The sequence below is a fragment of the Hemitrygon akajei genome, chromosome 27, assembly GCF_048418815.1.
Source record: "Hemitrygon akajei chromosome 27, sHemAka1.3, whole genome shotgun sequence".
Taxonomy (NCBI): Eukaryota; Metazoa; Chordata; class Chondrichthyes; order Myliobatiformes; family Dasyatidae; genus Hemitrygon; species Hemitrygon akajei.
Window position 1 is genome coordinate 9,471,741 of NC_133150.1, and position 22,858 is coordinate 9,494,598.

Below are 22,858 nucleotides of genomic sequence, written 5' to 3' on the forward strand. Positions count from 1 at the left end.
TATTTATATATGCATTTGCACAGTTTTTTGTCTTCTGCGATCTCATTGATCCTGTTATTGTTACTATTCTATAGATTTGCTGAGTATGCCCACAGGAAAATGAATATATATATATATATATATATATATATATATATATATATATATACACACACACACACACACTCTGATAATAACATTTACATTGAATTTGTTTTTAAATTTGACTCTCCAGAGTCACCTTCCACCAAAGGACTGCAGTGGTTCACTTTAAATAAACCTTCCAAACGCTTCGTAGACAATCACAAAAGAGTTCGCTTTAAAACTGGGATTTACACAAAGAGAAATATCTCAGGTGATATGGGTCAAGCAAGGCTCAGTGTTCAGGTCACAAGTTACTCATGGTGTCATTGAAAGGCAGAGGATCATGGGAGGCTTATCTCCTGCTCACATGACAGGCTTATTATCGTCACTATTTTCACTGATACCATAAATACTCGGTGGCCACTTCAAGTACACCTGCTCGTTAATGCAAGTATCTAATCAGAGAGTCTTGGGATTTTCACACACAACAGTTTCTAGAGATACAGAGAATGCTGCAAAAATAAAAAAAAATCCAGTGAGCAGCACTTCTGTGGGTGAAAACACTTTGTTAATGAGAGAGATCAGAAAAAAAATGGCCAGACTGGTTTGAGCTGAGACCACTCACATAGGCACACTTCACAACAGAGGTGCGCAGAATGCACACATCGAACCTTGACGTGGAGTGGCTTCAGCAGCAGAAGGCCCTGAACACACACTCAACGGCCTCTTTATGAGGTACAGGAGGTACTACAGTCAGGAAATAAAATGATAAAAGTAGAGATTATTGGTCAATGGAGATGGCTGCACGCCGGTCAGGCAGCATTGGTGATGCCTGGCCTGCTGAGCTCCTCCAGCATTTTGTGTGTGTTGACATCTCTCTTCAGCACCTTAATAAAGCAACAGGTGATCACGTTTTGGATCAGTTAAGCAATGCAGTGAACAAAACTTCGTCCCTTCCAAGCTCCATGGTTACATCGGATTCCATGGATCCAGGGATTCCAACCTACAAACAAAAGGCTTGATTGTTCAAAAGCATTTGAATTGCAGCTATTGTTCAGAAGAATAGATCGTCAAGAATGTTACACCCAGGATTCCTGCTCACCCCTTCCACTGCTGACTCATTAATGAGGATTGGTGTATGTTCTCCAAACATCTCCTTCCTGAAATCTGTAATCAATTCCTTGGTCTTGCTGGTGTTGAGTATTATAGACCATTTAGCCCCGACCACCATTATCCCATTTGACACTAATAACACACTAATCCCATTAAAATTTTTTTTCCAACATTCCCATCACCTTCCTCCTCTTTCGACCACTCACCTGGGCACTATCAACCTACTTTATTTACAGATTCACCATGGCAATGGGCCTTTCTGGTCCAACAAGCCCATGCTGCCCAATCACACCCATCAACTACCAATTCCTACGTCTTCTTAGTGTGGGAGGATTACAGAGTGCCCGGAGAAAATCCATGCGGTCACGGATTCTCCTCACAGACAGCAGTGGAATTAAACTCAGGTCATTGATGCTGTAATATCGTTACGTTAACCATCCCGCACCCTGCCGCTCCAAATGTGATGGGAGTCATTTTTATGCATTCTTAGTGATAATGGGTTAGGAACATTTAGAGTTAATCAAGTCTGAAATTTTCTAGAGGCAACACATCTGAGGCAGTTACACTCGAGTGTCCAGTGATGAGGGTCACCTGCTCATTAATGCAATTATCTCATCAGCCAGTCCCGCGGCAGCAGGAAAACCAGCATGCAGAAGTGGTCAAGAGGTTCAGTTTTTGTTCAGACAAAGCATCGGAAAAGGAAGGAAATGTGATCCAAGTGACTGATTGTAGGATGACTGCCAGATGAGTATCTCAGAAACAGATCCCCTGGGATTTGAACGCACAGCAGTCTCTAGAGTTGACAGAGAATTTAAAAAAAAATCCGGTGTGGTTTAGTTCTCTGTGTGCAAAAATACATTGTTAATGAGACCCAAGAGGAGAACGGCCAGACTGGTTCAAGCTGACAGGAAGATGACAGTAACTCAAATAACCACGCGTTACAACAGTGGTGTGCAGAAGAGCATCTCTGAACGCACAACACGTCAAAACTTGAATTGGATGAGCTGCAGCTGCAAAAAACTACAAAATTACACTCACTGGCCACTTTATTAGGTACAGTCAATAAAATGCTAAAAGCAGAAATCGTGGGTCTATGGAGACGAATCCAGTTTACAAGGTAACACTCAGCACTGGTGATGAGGAACTAATGGGCCGGGTCATGCTGAAAGTTCGTGGTAGGTCCATGGAGCAGCAGAGACGAGCGGTAGATAATGCATCCCTGTATCGGCGGGAGTGCAGCAGCAGTAAAGGCTGTGCTGACCAGTTCTGCCCTGTTGCTGGACACTCTGCATCTGCTCACCCATCCTCACACCAGCCATGGCTCAGAGATCTAAAACAGCAGCACTCATTCGCATGAAGTTACAAGGCTTCACTAACATGACCTGTCTCGACGGACGTCTGCTAAGGTTTCAGCCAAACGTGGCACATCCGCTGGGAAACCCGACCCACGTGCAGGACTTACGACGCAGTGGAATGCTGCTGAAAAGGGTCCCTTGACTGGAGAGGCAACCAGAGTTTTCCGTTACAACTGTGGAGAAGATGGACGTTTCAAGCAAAACTGTATGGGGCCAGAAAATCTGTGAAAAGTAAGCGATTAATGCAAAGGAAAAAAAGAAAATAAAAGGACCCATTAAAGTTAAACCAGTCCAATGTGCACATGACCATTGAAAGTCATATTGGAGTATTCCGCAGTGTATCTCTTACTCATACACTAGACCCACAGTCTGTGTGAAAGCACCCACCACATTCTGAACTTCCCTTGAAGTCCATCTTGGACAAACTAGCTCTATCTCAGGAGTACTGGCCCTTCCTCCTTGGGGCCATTCATCTGAACAAAGCACTTCTTGCAACAGGGTCTCTCCTTTTAACCGCATCCTGTGGGATCTTCCCTTGTGCCCCATTCTGCACCTCCTGCCAACAGACCCCAAAGCAGACTACTGTCTGTCAAAAATCTCTCTCCACTCCGCTGTCTCTAGAACCTTCTCCCGATCCCACCATCCTGATTGGCTGACACAACACCCCCAAGGTAATCAACATGGCTTCTTATGTTTAGCCGAAACCAGCAGAACACACTCTGCTTTTGCAGAAAACTGCTAAAACAGAATGCCCAAACATAGCAGTCAAAACCTTAACCAGAGCATTACACTTACATCTACTATCTATCTTACATTAGTTGTGCTTTAGATGAATTTAGTTTAACTATTTTTGTTTTATAGTCGCTCAGTAGTTAGCATAATGCTAAGATAGTGCGAGTGACCTGCATTCAATTCTCCTGCTATCTGTAAGGTGTTTGTTTGGATGTCTTCGCGTGACTGGTGCCTTTCCTGCAGAGGTGCAGGCTTTAGTTACATGGGCTTAATTAGTCTGCAGGGACTCATCGAGATGGAAGGTCCTGTTACTGTGCTGTATCTCTAAATAAGATTAATAAAAATATTTATATTTTCCCAGTACTTCCACACGGCCCTGATTAATGAAAAGATGTGGAAACAGAAAAGGAATGCTCACAGCACAAGTTTCTGCTCCCCATCACAGCAAAACCGGCTCCAAGGTTAGCTGGCTGCCAAAGATCAGGGCTACTGTGGGCCAAGCCTGGGTGCAGGGGAGAGTGCAAGCTACAGGCCAGATCCAGTTCAATATTTCTGAAAGGCAATCATTTTCAAAACAAAACAGAATAACAACTTTCTCTCTACATCTTCTGTGCTTGTTGCCAGCATTTTCAGTGCAAGAGTTAGATACCTACATTTAAAAAAATTTGTCCAGTAGCTAATCTTTAGCTCTGTGCAGAGAGTAGATGGAACTGATAGCATATGTCACAACATTCTTCATCAACTCTATACCCACTTGAGCAGTGAGCCAGGTTGACCCAGTGCCCTACTACTGGTGAAGCCATCTGGGTGAGACAGAGATGGTGAAAGGTTCAATGGCGCAAACACGAGGAAATCTGCAGATGCTGGAAATTCAAGCAACACACACGAAATATCACAGCATAGTGATACCGGTGGTGATGGGAAACCTGTTGTTCAGAACAATGGTCTCTTTTTCTTCTTTTAAAACTGCCCCATGCAATCTTTAAGCAACACACACAAAATGCTGGTGGAACACAGCAGGCCAGGCAGCATCTATAGGGAGAAGTACAGTCGACGTTTCGGGCCAAGACCCTTCTTCAGGACTAATTGAAAGAAGAGATAGTAAGAGATTTGAAAGTAGGAGGGGGAGGGGGAGATCCAAAATGATAGGAGAAGACCGGAGGGGATGGGGTGAAGCTAAGAGCTGGAAAGGTGATTGGCAAAAGGGATACAGAGCTGGAGAAGGGAAAGGATCATGGGACGGGAGGCCTAGGGAGAAAGAAAGGGGGAGGGAAGAACCAGAGGGAGATAGAGAACAGGCAAAGAGTGATTGTGAGAGGGCAGAGAGAGAAAAGAAAAAAGGAAATAAATAAATAAACAAACAAGGGATGGGGTAAGAAGGGGAGGGGCATTAACGGAAGTTTGAGAAATCAATGTTCATGCCATCAGATTGGAAGCTACCCAGACAGAATATAAGGTATTGTTTCTCCTCCCTCTTTTCCTTCGCTACATCGACAACTGCATTGGCGCTGCCTCTTGCACGCATGCTGAGCTCGTCGACTTCATTAACTTTGCCTCCAAATTTCACCCCGCCCTCAAATTTACCTGGTCCATTTCCGACACCTCCCTCCCCTTTCTTGATCTTTCTGTCTCCATCTCTGGAGATGTCTTATCTACTGATATCTACTATAAGCTTAAGAACTCTCACAGCTACCTGGACTATTCCTCTTCCCACCCTGTCAAAGTGCTATCCCCTTCTCACAATTCCTCCGTCTCCGCCGCATCTGCTCTCAGGATGAGGCTTTTCATTCCAGGACAAAGGAGATGTCTTCCTTTTTTAAACAAAGGGGCTTCCCTTCGTCCACCATCAACTCTGCTCTCAAACGCATCTCTCCCATTTCCCACACATCTGCCCTCACCCCATCCACCCGCCACCCCACTCGGGATAGGGTTCCCCTTGTCCTTACCTACCACCCCACCAGCCTTCAGGTCCAACGTATAATTCTCCATAACTTCCACCACCTCCAACGGGATCCCACTACCAAACACATTTTTCCCTCCCCCCCCTCTTTCTGCTTTTCGCAGGGATCGCTCCCTACACAACTCCCTTCTCCACTCGTCCCCCCCATCCCTTCCCACCGATCTCCCTCCTGGCGCTTATCCTTGTAAACAGAACAAGTGCTACACCTGCCCTTACACTTCCTCCCTCACCACCATTCAGGGCCCCAGACAGTCCTTCCAGGTGAGGTGACACTTCACCTGTGAGTCGGCTGGTGTGGTATACTGCGTCCGGTGCTCCCGGTGTGGCCTTCTATATATTGGTGAGACCTGAGGCAGACTGGGAGACCGTTTCGCTGAACACCTACGCTCTGTCCGCCAGAGAAACCAGGATCTCCCAGTGGCCACACATTTTAATTCCACGTCCCATTCCCATTCTGATATGTCTATCCATGGCCTCCTCTACTGTCAAGATGAAGACACAGTCAGGTTGGAGGAACAACACCTGATATTCCGTCTGGGTAGCCTCCAACCTGATGGCATGAGCACTGGTTTCTCTAACTTACGTTAATGGCCCCTTCCCCGTCTTACCCCATCCCTTATTTATTTATCTAATCATTCATTCCTTTTTTCTCTCTCTGCCCCTCTCACAATCACTCTTTGCCTGTTCTCCATCTCCCTCTGGTGCTTCCCTCCCCCTTTCTTTCTCCCTAGGCCTCCCATCCCATGATCCTTTCCCTTCTTCAGCTCTGTATCACTTTTGCCAATCACCTTTCCAGCTCTTAGCTTCACCCCTCCCCCTCCGGTCTTCTCCCATCATTTCAGATTTCCCCCTCCCCCTCTCAAATCTTTTACTATCTTTTCTTTCAGTTAGTCCTGATGAAGGGTCTCGGCCCGAAACGTCGACTGTACTTCTCCCTATAGATGCTGCCTGGCCTGCTGTGTTCCACCAGCATTTTGTGTGTTGCTTAAAGATTCCATGGGGTAGTTTTAAAAGAAGCAAAAGAGACCATTGTTCTGATCAAGTTTTCCCATCACCACCAGTATCACAATGCTATGATTATCTCCTTGCTGCCTACTAATCTGTAACTAATTTATAGCTGTTAGCTGGATTATAAACTGCTTTGGAACATTGAGGACATAAAAAGGTACTTAAAAATGCAAATATTATTTACTTACATTTCCAGACACTTGGGGACCTCTACAGTTCAAAATCCGCTTGGTTGGTTTAAATAGTCAACATCTCCAAATCATTCTCCCGTCAGGCTAAACACCTTTAACCTAATCTGCGGCTCCTGAACCTCTGCTATTTCACTGTGCCCAGGAAAGCTGTCCTTGTATCACCTGCAGGGTGATCGTAATCTTCCATGGGAGTCTGTTTTTGTTTCCTTTGCTGCCTCCTACCACCAATTCAAAGGCCAAGGTCATTTACAATGCCTCACACATGATTATGTAACCCAGCGTAGACCAACAAGCATACCTCGGATCCTGCTGTTGTGCATGACTCCGTAAACTCACCTCCCAAGCCGTGGAAGAACTCCTTCATAAAATGTTGTCATGCATTTATGATATACTGACCATGTCAAATCTCACTGTTCATGACTAGTGTGCCAGTCAGAACAACATAAGATACAGTAGGGTCTTTTAAGAGACTCTTAGATAGGTACATGGAGCTCAGAAAAATAGAGGGTAGGGGAATTCTAGAGTAGGTTACATGGTTGGCACAACATTGTGGGCTGAAGGGGCTGTAATGTGCTGTAGATTTCTGTTTCTATAATAAACAAAACCTGTCTTTGAGTATAGTGTGCAATTCTGGTTTAGCCATACGAAAGGGATAGGGCGGGACTTTCTCTCTGGAGTGAAGGAGGCTGAGAGGTGACATTATAAACGCACGAGGAATAGATAACATAAGGTGGATGGTCACTATTTTACACAAGGTAGGCGAATCTAAAACTAGGGGCATAGGGTTAAGGTGAGGTTTAAGAGACACGAGGGGCAACTTGTTCACAGAGGGTGTTGTGTTTGTGCGACCAATTGCCGGAGGAAGCTGTAGCTGCATGTACAATTACAACATTTAAAAGGCATTTAGACAGGTACAGGGATAGAAAAGACTTATAGGCTTGTGGGTCAAATGCAGGCAAGTGGAACTAGCCTACACAGACATCTTGGTCAGCACGGACAAGTTGGGCTGAAGGTTCACTTCTGAGCTGTGGAGCTCTAAGAGCATACAAAATAAGAGTTAGAGAATAGACCAGACATCCAATAAATCTGCTACCACATTTAATAGGATCATGGCTGATCTTAACTAAGCGTCAGCTTCATATCCCTTGATTTTTCAGCTCTCTAAAGTGGAGCACAACGTGAGACAAACATTCACCTTCTCTTGCTTGTTCTGTCATTCAATTAGTTTATATTTATAAGGGTGTGCTGGTAATGGGGATGATTGAGGGAGGGAAAACACGACATTGTATAAGTACAGTCGGCCCTCCTTATCCGCAGATTCTGCATCCGCGGATTGGGAAAACCCGTAAGTTCTCTCTCCAGCACTCATTTGAGCATGTAGAGACTATTTTTTCTTGTCATTCTCTAAACAATACAGTATAACACTATTTACATAGCATTCATATTGTATTAGGTATAAGTAATCTAGGAATGACTTAAAAGTACAGGCAGTCCCCGGGTTATGAACTAGTTCCGTTCCTGAGTCCGTCTTTAAGTTGGATTTGAAGTCGGAACAGGTACATCTGGTATTATTTAGCGTCAGTTAGTCAAACGTTTTTCTTAGTATTTAATACATATTTTACCTTTCTATGTATATAAAACACTTAAGAAACATACGTATTTCAATAATTAAACCACTGCGTTGCTTAGTAATAATTGTAGCTTTCATCGGGGCAGGGCCTTTCACATTCTCCATTAAAATTGATCCGATCGTTGACCAACTATACCCTAACGCTTTTCCAATGACCAACGGCGTTTCATCGCTTTCCGATCGCTTTATTACTTCCACCTTATTTTCAATCGCGATCGTGATTATTTTCGTGAACAGAAACACTGCGGATTCAGAGCTGCGCCAGGTCCTAATGTCCACCGCACTGAGACAGGTTAAATAAGGTCCGGGGTTCCGCTGGGTCCTAAAGACCATCACAGATTAAATAAGGGACTTGAGCATCCGCGTTTTTTGGTATCCGTGGGGTGTCTCAGAACCAATCCCCCACGGATAAGGAGGGCGGACTGTATGCAGATTTTGAGACATGTCACGAGACAGAGGATCTCTCGGTGATTTTATTTCCTTCCTGGAACATTGCAATTCATTGCTCTCTGATCTCACTCAGCTCAGGCTGGGCCCACCAATTGAAAATAGGGCTGTTCATGATGTTGTTACTTTTAATTGTAAATAATTAAGAAAGTAATGGCTCTAGTAATACTTAGCAGTTAAAGGGGCCTATAATTATTCAACCCACAAATGTGTGTAATTTTCAAAGCATTGCTATTATATTTAATGGGGCTTTAAAACTGACAGATCTTTACATCAATTCAAGCTAGCAGTTAAGAACTTTGCATGAGACTAGTCAACTCCAGACGGCACGTCAAAAATCTTCCGATCAGTTGGCACGCTCGGTCGCAGCAGCCTGAGTCCGAACAGAGGTGTAATTATTTTACGTCTTTCTTTCCTAAACGATCGCAAGACACTGCTGGATATCAAGGGTAGGTCTACCCCGTCAGTGAGTTGCTCAGTAGTGGGGGAGCAGGGCTTCTTGCGTATCGTGTTGCTGCCCACTACAGCAGCCCCAGGGTTGCGATCGCAAGACCCTGTTGGACATTGGTAATGTAGAAGTCCAGTTCTCTGGTTGACTGGGGAAACGGGTGGCAGGGTAGCTGCGAGGCCTCAGCTGTAGTGCAGACCAGGTCCTCGTGCCGCGGGGGTCACCTGCTTCAGCACCCAAGGGAGGCGATGCCCAAGGTGGTGTGGTGCAGCAGATATCTGGGCTGGCCCCATCCATCCATCCTGCTCTCCATGTAGGCATGGTGAATTTGTGGCTGCACCAATGCATGATAAAGAACTTGTTCTTGCAGAAACGTGGCTCCAGGACAATCTTCCCATGTACCATTAATCTTCAGGCCAGGACACCCACGGACCTGGGCTACATCATATTATTATTATTTTTCTGACCATGTTTTACTACTATCATAATTATATGCAAGAAATGTGCCTTGTGCTGTGTGAGACTATTAATACTGTATTTTGCACCTTGGCACTGGGAGAACTCTGTTTTATTTATGTGTATGGTTGAATAACAATTAAACTTGAACTTCATATCCCATCATTAATTCAAATTAGATCACCTAGATCTGCAGATGTCTACTAAATCCTACTGTAAAGGAAGAAAGGTTTATCATAAAGCTAGAAGAACATATTTAGAAGTATATAGAGTATTCTGTACTAGAAATTCAGATATTTTATATTGATTAGCTACGGTTAACAGAAAGCTGATCTTTATGGAGGGACGACTAAATGCTATGCCAGAATCACAAAACCACCACAGCCATTTTGATGGGTGACCTAAGCAAATTGGAGCCGATAGTCATTGCAAACTGGAATAAAATAAACAGTAAATGTAATTGTTTTAACACAACGGCTATTTGGTGGGACATTTGCAAGGGTATTAAATTTATTCTAACATCATGCTCAGAAATTGAAGCGAGGAGAAAGGAGATGGAAGTGAAATAGGAAAATATAAATAAAAATCCTAGAGATAAATTATGAAGGATTAAGACCCCAACTTCTGAAAGTTATTACACCACTATTTACCCTTTCATGTGATTCAATGCTGTCCTTTGCAATGGAATTTATCTTGTGTCTTGGATAAATTCAGCAAGTCAAGACATCTTTCTGACCTACTGGGTCACTTGGTTATGTGTGAACATCAGAAACAACAGCAACCTGTGACAGTTTCACTGTTATTCTTACGGCTAATCATCTCTCATGTGTGTCTTCCAGACATGCTGAAGTCAGGAAAATGGAAACATTTTTGCTTTAATAAAAGGTTCTTAATTGCCAACACTGAACATAAATGCAAATTCCATCCTCTATCAGACTGGTGAAGAAAAAAAAAGAACTGTGTGGTTCAAGAGCAACTGTTTATAACAAAAAAATCCACTTAGATTGTCTAATTATAAAGTTTTATAGTACTCACAATAAAGAAACTTATCACTAAACAGATACTTGTACAAAAGAGCAAATTGCATTCCCTGGTAAAATGCCAGAATACGTTTTTCACAGGGAGCGAATGTACATCTTACACTGTATACAATGGCAAAACCAACTCCTCCATCAAATAAATTGCAGCTTTTAAACAACCTGTGCTTACCTTTACTCAAAGCTTGGTAACATTCAAGATAAAATGACAAGTTTAACCAACACGCTATCCCTACCTATAGCATTTATTCACTCAACCACTTCAATCGTGCAACTCCACCATCGGGCAGGGGTCAGACACGTGGGAACAGCACTATCCACAGGTACCCCTTAAAGTCATGTGCAAAGCTGACTTAGAGCTGAAGGGTCCGGTTAGGTGATGAGAAGATGGTGGGTCACTAGCAACAAGTGACTGAAGCTCAGCAAGGTGGCTGGTGAGGAAGATGGGAGCTGGAGAATGGTGGGTGAAGAGAAGGACTGTTTATGGTTGAAGTTGATGGAGGAAGATAAAGTGGCTGCAGATGAGAGTGGAGGGTTGACTGGACAGTAAGAGTGGGGATTAAAGGAACTGCCAAGTCGATGGGTAAACATCTTCCTTAAAGACCAGTCAGAGGGAGATTTCTAATGAGTCAGGTCTCAAGGCCATGACACATACCAACAAGGTTGGCATGGTACTGTAGTGTTTGCGGTACAGGCAATCCAGGTTCAGCTCTGCCACTGTCTGCAAGGGGTTTGTACATTTCCCCATGACCACATGGGCTTCTTCCTGATGCTCTGGTCTCCATCCACAGTCCAAAGACATTCTGGTTGGTGGGTTAATAGGTCCTGTGATTGGGCTGGGGTTACATCAGGGGGTTGCTGGGAAATGCCGCTTGGTGCTGGAAGGGCCTATTCCTCGCTGAATCTCAATAAAAAGAAATATAAAGAGGGTAGCTATATGGCATCATCATCTTCAGGCTCCTTTCCATGTCAGCTGCCATTCTTATTTCAAACAGATCTCCTTTCCTTCATTGATGCTGGCTCTTATTCCTTACAGTATCTTGCACAACAATACTCTACCTCTGGAGACAAAAGCCCTGACACAGGGACTCAACCTGACTATCCCTTTGTCTCTACCGATGCTGCCTGGCCCACTGAGTACCTCCAGCCAGATGCCTGTTTTTACTCACTATTGCCCCTTTACTAGAAGCACAGCTCCATCTGAAAGTTAACCAAAGATGAACAATTTATACTGACCTTGCCATCAAGATCTACGAGGTAAAATGAAAATTCAGAAAAACAAAGTATTGCAGGAAAAACTGCACTGCAGATGGTGTTTGATGAGTATAACCATCACCTTTCTCCTCACACTCAAAATACTTCTGCAGTTCAGTAAATCGCACCTCTGATTAAAATTCATACCAGGCTGCATCACTGCCTGGTATGGGAACCGTACTTCCCTCAATCATAGGTCTGTGCAGAGAGTGGTGTGGACAGCCCAGCGCATCTGTAGGTGTGAACTTCCCACTATTCAGGACATTTACAGAAGGATCATTGGGGACCTGAGTCACTCCAACCACAGACTATTCCAGCTGCTACCATCCGGGAAACGGTACCGCAGCATAAAAGCCAGGACCAACAGGCTCCGGGACAGCTTCTTCTACTAGCCCATCTGACTGATTAATTCACGCTGACACAATTGTATTTCTAAGCTATATTGACTGTTTTGTTCTTTATCTTACTGTACATACTATTTATTACAAATTACTATAACTTACTATTACACATTCAGATAGAGACGCAATGTAAAGATTTTTACTACTCATGTATGTGAAGGATGCAAGAAATAAAGTCAATTAAAATCAATTCAATTTCAGCTTCACTTTTGCCCATAATCTGTCACATTGCCTGTAATGAGGGCTTCATCGGTGATGAGAAATAGCAGTCAATATGCAAATCATCCCAATTTCCCCTTGCCTCAACATTTACGATATGGATGTGAACGAGTCGGTCCAGTGCCTAATGCATTCTTTCTCAAATTTAATAAACTTGAGCCTGGAAGAAGTAATGACATTTTGTATCTTTAAACGGCTGTTTGGATCACAGAGGAAAGGTGATTTGCCAGCAGCTCTGCCCTGTTGATAGCTCCAGTCTCAGTGCTCTTTCTCTTTTGACAAGCTGTGCATTAATAAGTCTGTGTGGAGAGGTAAAGGTTTGAAATCTGTGAGGTCTGATTATCTAACGCCAGATGGAACAGAGTGAGTCCTGCTGTCAGTGGAAGATCGAGCTGATAATTAGCTACTGTAGCACTGAAAAAAACCTACACTTTTATTGTGGCTTTGACTTAAGGTATCCCTCCAAAGTGATTTCATGATGCTTTCTATTGATTCCCGTGTGGAATAGTGAATAGTCCACGGCAATTTGCAATGACCTCTTAACAATTAACCCCTTTCAAACATTTCAAAGTTTAAAACAAATCTAATTTATTCCTTTACTTTTCCCAGCCCCAATAATTTAAAGTTCAAGTTTAATTGTTATTCAACCCTTCACGTGTACAACTAAATGAAACAGCATTCCTCCAGTGTCAAGGTGCAAAACACCGTCCAGTCACACACCACACATAATGGTCACAATTGCACATACAGTCGACAAAATACAATTAGCAATAACTAGCACAAAATAACAGAGCCCAATTGGCCCATCAAGTCTACACCAGATCAGTCCCATTAATTAGTAACCCAGTAATCTTTTCCTTCACATATCCCAAGAACTCCTACCTTAATTGCCTCCCACACCCTCATATTACTGGAAACTTGCTGAGAAATTAACCTACCAATCAGGAAGTCATTGACCAGAAGGAGAAGTATTGGTTTAACTTGGGATCAGCAGCAGGTACGTGGTCTGCTATAAACCTCATATGTCATGTTGGGGACATCTGGTTCAATATGAATACATATCCAAATAGGACATTTAGTTTATTAGCATAATTATTCCCCCCCCCCACCCCAAGCTGCGTGCTCATTGTGGTTATCTGCCTCCATTCACTTCCATTCCAATTGAGTACTCTCCCAGCCATTGCTATACCAAGTTATTACAAACATTATGATAATAGAAAAGTGACTTTTAGTACTGTAGAAAGACACGTTATAGAGGATGACAAAATTATGAAATGAAATTTGAAGTGTTTGCTTCTGTTTTAGATAGCTGCCAGGGTCAAACGTGGACTTGATATCTGGGGACCAGAGTTTGCTACAGAAGATGATGGCTTCAGTCTTCACAATACTTAACTGGAAGAAATTCTTTCTCATCCAGGATGAGATATTAGACACTCACCCCGGAGAAGTTGGATAGGGCAAGGCAGATAATAATATGATACATGTGGGTGTAATAAACATTCCTGTGGAGACTGGCTTTGCATTTTTGGGTGAAATTGTTGAGGGGTAGCATGCAAATGAGAAATTGGAAGGGGCCAGATTAGATTCCTGATGAACCTCTGCATTAGAAATACAGGCTTGACAATGAAATAAGACTGAACACAGTCCCATGTAACATGATATTGCAAAACTAACAACAATGGAAAAGCACACACAAAATGCTGGTGGAACGCAGCAGGCCAGGCAGCATCTATAGGGAGAAGCGCTGTCGACATTTCGGGCCGAGACCCTTCGTCAGGACTAATTGAAAGGAAAGATAGTAAGAGATTTGAAAGTAGTGGGGGAGGGGGAAATGTGAAATGATAGGAGAAGACCGGAGGGGGTGGGATGAAGACAAGAGCTGGAAAGGTGATTGGCAAAAGTGATACAGAGCTGGAGAAGGGAAAGGATCATGGGATGGGAGGCCTCGGGAGAAAGAAAGGGGGAGAGGAGCACCAGAGGCAGATGGAGAACAGGCAGAGTGATGGGCAGAGAGAGAGAGAAAAAAAACAACTAAATATGTCAGGGATGGGGTAAGAAGGGGAGGAGGGGCATTAACGAAAGTTAGATAAGTCAATGTTCATACCATCAGGTTGGAGGTTACCCAGCTGGTATACAAGGTGTTGCTCCTCCAACCTGAGTGTGGCTTCATCTTGACAGCAGAAGAGGCCATGGATAGACATATCAGAATGGGAATGGGACATGTGTGGCCACTGGGAGATCCTGCTTTCTCTGGTGGACAGAGCGTAAAAGTACAGGGAGAGAAAATGCTACATCCAGAATGAGGAAGAGGTTTTAAACTGGGAAAGAAAACCATTTTTACACACATAGCTTCACTGGAGGTGTCTTCATGCAAAAATCGCGAGGACTGAAAATTCAGAGGTGTAAGATGTTATGATACATGAACAAGTACCAGATGCAAAGTTACAGAACATAATATCCTTCATCGAAAGGATAAATTACTCACTGGGTACAACAATATACCACGAATCATGCCACATGATAAAAATCAGTTTATTTTTACATACCTTGTATACAAAGCTGCCTCATAGCCTACCCTGGCAACTGCATTACATTCTTTCCAAAAATGTCTGAATACTTCACTTCCTTTCTCAATTAAAATGCAGGACAACAACTGATTCCCAACTGTTGCTTCTTTGCATTCTCTCTATTTAAAGAACAGACATTTTATCATGTTCCAGGTGCCTTTAACAGAGTTGAACTGAAATAAGTTTGTGGTGAATTTATTGATGGTGCATCAAAGTTAAAGACTGTTTGTTACACAGGGAAATTTGCAAGACTTTTAAATCTAAAGTGGGCATTGAACTTTTTGACTGAAACCACAAAATAATTCTAAGATGCGCAAATGGCATGCCCTTTTCTCACTGTTACCATCAGGTAGGAGGTACAGAAGCCTGAAGGCACACACTCAGCGATTCAGGAACAGCTTCTGCCATCCGATCCCTAAATGGACACTGAACCCTTGGACACTACCTCACTTTTTTAATATACAGTATTTCTGATTTTTACATGATTTTTAATATATTCAATATACATATACTGTAATTGATTTGCTTATTTATTATTATTTTTATTTTATATTTTTCATCTAGATGATGTATTGCATTGAACTGCTGCTGCTAAGTTAACACATTTCACGTCACATGCCGGTGATAATAAACCCGATTCTGGATTGCAGTGAATTACAATATGAAGGGCAGTGGTGCAGCTGTGAGTGTTCTGTCTGCTGAGAAGTTTGTTATAGGGCCAGGATGATACTGCACAGAAAAAGGCCAATTGATACTAATCAACCATCAACTATTTTAAACAGGAGAAAACCTGCAGACGTGGGAACTCCAAGCAGCACACACAAAATGCTGGAGGAACTCAGCAGGCCAGGCAGCATCTATGGAAAAGACATTTTGGGCCGGGACCCTTCAGCAGGACTGGAGAAACAAAGCTGAGGAGTAGATTTTAAGGGTGAGGGGAGGGGAGAGAGAAACACAAGGTGATAGATGAAACTGGGAGGGGGAGGGATGCAGTAAAGAGCTGGGGAATTGATTGGTGAGAGTACAGGGCTGGAGAAGGTGAGTCTCATACAAGAGGACAGAAGGCCATGGGAAAAAGAGAAAGGGAGGGAGGTGATGGGCAGGTAAGGAGATGAGGTGAGAGAGGGAAAAGGGGATAGGGAATGGTGAGGGGGAGGGGCAGTACCAGAAGTTCGAGAAATCGATGATCATGCCATCGGTTTGAAGGCTGTTGGGACGGAATACAAGGTGTTGTTCCTCCAACCCAAGTGTGGCCTGATCACAACAGTGGAGGTGGCCATGGATAGACATATCAGAACTATTTTACACTAACCCCATTTATCATTCTCCTCCTAGACTGTATCCTCTCACCTAATCATTGATACATTTTCCTGCGGCCTATTTACCCAACAGCCTGCACGTCACTGTGATGCAGGAGCCCGTGATCACAAGGGGAATGGGCAACCTCCATGCACACAGCAGCAGAGGTTGGGACTGAACCAAACAGTGGCTGATGAGTCAGCGGCTCTACCAGCTGTGCCTCTGAGATGCAGTGACGGGGTTAAATAAATATTCAAGATGTTTCTAATTTCCTCTGAAGACAGAATACATTCTTCAGTCATTTTAAAACAAACAATATTTGTCTTGGAGTTTTATTACACCCAAAAGGGCAGACTGTAGAAGCAAAAATGGAAAATGTAAAGGCAATAAAACCACTGAAATATTATTAGCACTGAAATGCCAACAATATTCTGATTAATTTTACACCATGTGTAAAATAAAATTTATAGGAAATCTGTTTTCAGGGAAAATTTCAACTTGGCCACAAGCAGTTAGCCTTTCTAATTTTCCCTCATTTTTGGACATCTTGTTTCAAGTGTGCAAGTACACTGTTAACAGGGACAGCTGATGGATTTGGGTAAGCAACATTTTAATCAAGCCACATGATGTAATCACATTGGCTGCACTGACCAATGGAAGACAGCATAAAGGAAAACATTCCTTTCACTTCAGCATTCTACATTTTATTTTGAAGCAAGATTGTTTTTTCCTCTCTCTGACAGCTGCAAACATTGACACTGAATAAATTGGTACAGTTAACAATCAGAGAACAATCTTCACAAATTGGAACTAAACTGAAAATACTTCCAAAAATGACTGATGACTTCTTTTTCCTTTTATACTAGGGCTGAGAGCTCCTATAGTGGTTATCTGATTAGGAACATATCACTTCCTTAGCTGGGAGCGTCTGAAGTTTTAATTCCCTCCCCTCATATCCATATATGGAGAACATGCACTCTCCCTGTCCCTCCACGCTAAAGCAACATTTAAAAAAGGCCATTGTCAATTATGTGTAAAATAATACAATAACTCACAAATTCAATCAAGCTGTGTCCTTATTTTTCTCTTTAAACAGGTTATAGGATGAGAAGTGGATAATGGTAACAGCACAATTAAATCATTTAGCCACTTTGAAACAAACAAATGCATTTCCTAATAACCAGAGGAAAGGGTTTTGTCAGGGTCACTACAAGCTCACCACCTGACCTGTCCCTCAGCACCATTTCATTGAGCAAGCTGAGCTCAGATATAAACTTGGCATTTCTTTGTTTTTAAATGAGGAATTTACATTATTTTTCCCTGACACATTGCCAGTTTAGCAGTAAATCCTGCAAGTATCTGGCTGACCTTTGGAGATTTCCACAGTGCTTATAAATGAGATACGTTGGCACCTTTACAATGGCTTAAGTGGTGATTCGTCAGAGACTTGTATGCAGACAGGACAGATCTTACCTAGCTATAAATATCTACAAACAGAGTAGCACTTTAACATGGGAGCAGCAGGAGCACTAGATATTTGGCTGATCAAGTGTCCTGGGAATGTTTCAAGCTTCCATTTCGTAACAGCACATTCCTCAGTGACAGCACACATTCTCACCATTCCTCTTTTACCAGTATAAACAGAAGTCCAGGCTGGTTTATCAGTCAATTCACAATTCATTTTGACAATCCTTAAATCAAGAGTCAAATCATAAACTGTGCAGTGGTACAAGTTACATTTACATTTTTACAGCACCTCTTTCAGGTCAAAGATACTTTAAGACAGTGATGTGCCCTGAACTAACATGGATAACTTCACTCAGCTCAATACTGAACTGATTGATTCCCCAACCTAGGGGCTCACTGTTGAGGATCTACAAATCACATTCTCTGTATTATTGATTTACTATTCATTATGGTTGCAACTGTTGAATTTCTTTGTTCTACTGTGAATGCCCTCAAGAAAATTAATCTCATGATGACATATACATACTTCAATAATAAATTAACTTTGAACTTTTGTACTTTGAACTTCATATGAAGCAGCCAAGTTTCACAGAGCAAACTCCCACTAGCACCAAGGTGCTAATGATCTGATTCTATTTCAACGGTGACTTACATTGAAGGGATAAAATTCACTGAGGACATCTATAAAAAGAGTGCCCCGGGTTATCTTTTTCAAAGAATTGCACTTCCAGCAGTCACAACTGCCCAGTACTCCAACATTTTGTGTTCAAAATCTCTTTCGTGGGATTAACCTACGAATGACTGACTCAAAGACAGAGGTCTGCCCACTGAGCAATGCTGACACTTAAAATACCAGTGAAAATCTTGGTTTTGAAAAGTTGTTGGGATTCAATGGGAAACAGGCCCTTTGGCTCAACTCTTTATTCCCAAGCTGGTCATATTTGCCCACCTTTGGCCCATGACCCTTGGATCCATAGTTTTTTTAAAGCGTGCCCACATCAACCACTATTTCTCGTTCAACCATGCACGAATACCCATGAATGCAGCCAAATGAAACAGCTCCGGGACCAAGGAACTGTCCCAATGTCTTTTTTAAAACTTGCCTTTGATCCTGAACTTATGCCCCTTGTTTTTAAGCAGCCCCACCCTGGGAGAAAGACTGCATGCTTTCACCCCATCATGACGTTGCATAGCTCTATTACGTCGTCTCTCAATCTCCTACACTCCGGAGAATAAAGTCACAGTCTAGTCACTATGCTTTGGAAAGTTGCACAAATATGGCAGGATCATTAGCAGTGGAGGAACAGAAGGATGGGTCTGTCAGAAGTTTCTGCACAAGTTGGTACCGTGCTTAAGGCGCTGTATGCTGTGTAGGCCTTTATTAGTCTGGGGGAATACATTCAAGAGTCACAAGGTAATGTTGCGACACTATAAAACTGGTTAGACCACAATCGGAGCATAGTGCTCAGTTCTGTCGCCTCATTATAGGAAGGATGTGGAAGCTTAAGAGGGTGGACAGGAGATTTACCAGGATACTGGCCAGATTAGAGACAAGCTTGGGCTTTTATCTTTGTAGTGAAGGATAATGAGAGCTAACTTGATAGAGGTGTATAAAATTATATGGGGCATAGACAGGGTGGTCAGTCACAGTCTTTAACTCAGGACACTTCAGTCATTCAAGCCCAAGTTCTGGGTAAGTAGTTTCTGTGCTCTTTCTAGTGTAACAACATATTTGCAATAGTAAGGTGAACAAAACACTCCTTCTCCCTTATCTACCTGTGAGCCTACCTTCAGTGAAACATGCACTTGCACTACGAGGTTTCACTCTTCTATAACACTCCCCAGGACGACTCTCTTCATGATACAAATCCTACCCTAGTTTGCTCTCCCAGAGTACAAAACCTGTCATGTACCTGGATCGAAAGCCATCTGTCGATCCTTAGTCTACATGTTTAGCTGGTCAAGATTCCATTAATTTTCATAACCTCTATGCTACCCACCTATTTTGGTATCATCTATGAACTTACTAACCATGCCTTGTACATTAATATCTGAATTGTTTATATAAATTACAAACAAAGGTCCCAGTGGCCCACTAGACACAGGATGCCAAAGAATGGGTGATGACAGTGCACCATTTTCAAAAGGGAAACTTAGTTTAACATGATGGTAAAGTCACTCTCTACTTAAGAACCCCCACAGATAGAAAGCAAAACATTGTTTGAATTGAATGTCACTTCATACAGGCTAAAATGTACAAGGTTTCCATATCCTGAAGGCATTAATAAATTGACTCTGTTTGAATGGGTACAGCTGACATTTATAAATATGAAGATTCAGAAAGAAGCAGGGGCTCCCAGCCCGGGGTCCATGGGCTCCATTGTTTTTAGTCACAGCCCATGGCATAACAAAGGTTGAGAATCTTTCAGAAAGGGGAAGAGGTGCCAGCTATTCAGCCTAACTACCCTCAAAAAAATTAAGACTTCATTAGTCAAGATAAAATATGAAGTGATTAAGTAAACAAAGTTAAAAATTCTAAAGCTCAAGGACAAACTAACTTTTGCTCAAAGGAACGCAGCCGTATACATATGCGTGCACACACAAACACCGAGTGCTGGAGGAATTCAGGTGAGGCAGCAGCTACAACCGGAAACAACTGTTGACACTTCAGGGGGAAAGGGGTGTATGTGCGTGTGCACTCCGATGAGCAAAAATTAGCTTTGTCCTTGAGCTTTAGAATTTTCAACTTTGGTTAATTAATCACTTCATATTTTATCTTGAGTAATGAAAGCTCAATTTTTATGAAAGTATTTAGATTAAACCAACCTCCCCCATCCCATCCCTTTCCTTCTCCTCCCTCACTTCCTGCTGAGGACCACACACTGAGAGACACAAATAAATTCATCTTTAGACACAAGAAGCAACTACAAAAATGACAACCAGGAGGTACCAACTAACCACGACCAGGAGAAGTACAAGGCATAAGGCATCTAGGTGTATCACTGAGCTAAACTCAGGATGATGATGATGATGATGATGATGATGATGATGTCATCTTCTAGATGCCTCCTTGGATCTGAGAGGTTTTCATCACACCATCTAGGGTCTCCAGAATTATCTTCTCCTGCACTGGCCAAAACATAGCACAGAAGTCACAGCATACAGGAGGAAGGAACTTCTCAATCCTGATTGAGAAATAGCAGAAACTGGGCCTCTGTAACTCTCTCTGCAATTGGATCCTTGACTTCCTAAACAGAAGACCACAGTCTGTGCAGATTCGTGATAACATATCCTCCTCGCTGACGATCAACACTGGCGCACCTCAGGGGTGTATGCTTAGCCCACTGCTCTACTCTCCATATACACATGACTGTGTGGCTAGGCATAGCTCAAATACCATCTACAAATTTGCCGACGATACAACCATTGTTGGTAGAATCTCAGATGGTGACGAGAAGGCGTACAGGAGTGAGATAAGCCAGCTAGTGGAATGGTGCCGCAGCAACAACCTGGCACTCAACGTCAGTAAGACGAAAGAGCTGATTGTGGACTTCAAGAAGGGTAAGATGAAGGAACACATACCAATCCTCATAGAGGGATCAGAAGCGGAGAGAGTGAGCAGTTTCAAGTTCCTGGGTGTCAAGATCTCTGAGGATCTAACTTGGTCCCAACATATCAATGTAGTTATAAAGAAGGCAAGACAGTGGCTATACTTTATTAGGAGTTTGAAGCAATTTGGCATGTCAACAAATACACTCAAAAACTTCTATAGTTGTACCATAGAGAGCATTCTGACAGGCTGCATCACTGTCGGGTATGGGGGCTACTGCACAGGGCCAAAAGAAGCTGTAGAAGGGTGTACATCTAGTCAGCTCCATCTTGGGTACTAGCCTACAAAGTACCCAGGTCATCTTTAGGGAGCAGTGTCTCCGAAAGGCAGCGTCCATTATTAAGGACCTCCAGCACCCAGGGCATGCCCTTTTCTCACTGTTACCATCAGATAGGAGATACAGAAGCCTGAAGGCACACACTCAGTGATTCAGGAACAGCTTCTTCCCCTCTGCCATCCAATTCCTAAATGGACATTGAAGCTTTGGAAACCTCTTTTTTTTAAAAAAACATACAGTATTTCTGTTTTTGCACATTCTTCTAAATCTATTCAATATACATAATTGATTTACTTCTTTATTTATTATTATGTTTCTTTATTTATTATTTTTCTCTCTCTGCTAGATTATGTATTGCATTGAACTGCTGCTGCTAAGTTAACAAATTTCACGTCACACGCCGGTGATAATAAACCTGATTCTGATTCAAAGCTTTCCAAGGAAGGTGATGTGCCAGTGCACCCTGCTGCTTGATATTTCTGGAGATGCCAAAGCACCCTCAGTTTTTAATCAATTTGCCCATTTGGCATTCAGGTCCACCTACTTCCCCCAACAAAGCAGCTCTTGCAACAACTTCACAATTCATGGTCGTTCACTTCTCAGAAACAATTCAAATCTGTACTCGCCTCACAAAGAGCGAAGCCACTTGTCAGGCCAGTCAAAATCAGCAAAGGTAGAATTAAGTATTAATATAGCAGATCAGAGTTATGACAGAAACTTCATCTCATAAATCCATGTACACTGCCTTGAGTAACAAATTCTTTTGCCTTCTCGTCACTGTTACGCAATAAAAAGCCTAGCGCAAGTAGAGGATGACATATTGAGATTCCTACTCCCGCAACTGACGTGCTTTGGGCTGACATGCTCAAGTTTGTGAAGCCCCAAACGTCTGGATTTGGGTAATCAAATGGGAGGGAGGGAAACGTTGGCTGTAAAAAGTAGCAGACGCAAACGTTTTGAACAAACCCCTCATCTCCCTCACCCGTGTCATCATTATTTCCCTCATCTGCCCTTCCATAACTTGATGAGCTGACAAACAATTGTCAAATTTTACAGTTGTTAGGATGGCAACACTAAATTGCTGTTAATATCATAATAGCCATTTTTACTGCTTAAACTCATTGATCCTAAAAATAGTAATGTTATGTAAGTGGATTATGTGTCTCTCACCAACTTCTAAAATGTGTATTTTTACTTTATACAACATTTAATTTTCCACTTGCTGATTTCATAGCTGTCAGGTATCCTTTTGAACTGCCCACCCACCTTCCCCCTCAGCTGCCAGTTTGTACTTCTTCCCTCCCCCACCTTAATTTGCTTTCTA

The 22,858-nt window shown here is 42.7% G+C and overlaps 1 protein-coding gene across 3 annotated transcripts in view; it reads right to left on the minus strand.

Moving 5' to 3' along the window:
• LOC140717116 (alpha-1,3-mannosyl-glycoprotein 4-beta-N-acetylglucosaminyltransferase C-like) overlaps positions 1-22,858 on the minus strand; it is an 80,541-nt gene that overhangs the window by 44,633 nt on the left and 13,050 nt on the right. The gene's annotated exons all lie outside the window — the stretch shown is intronic.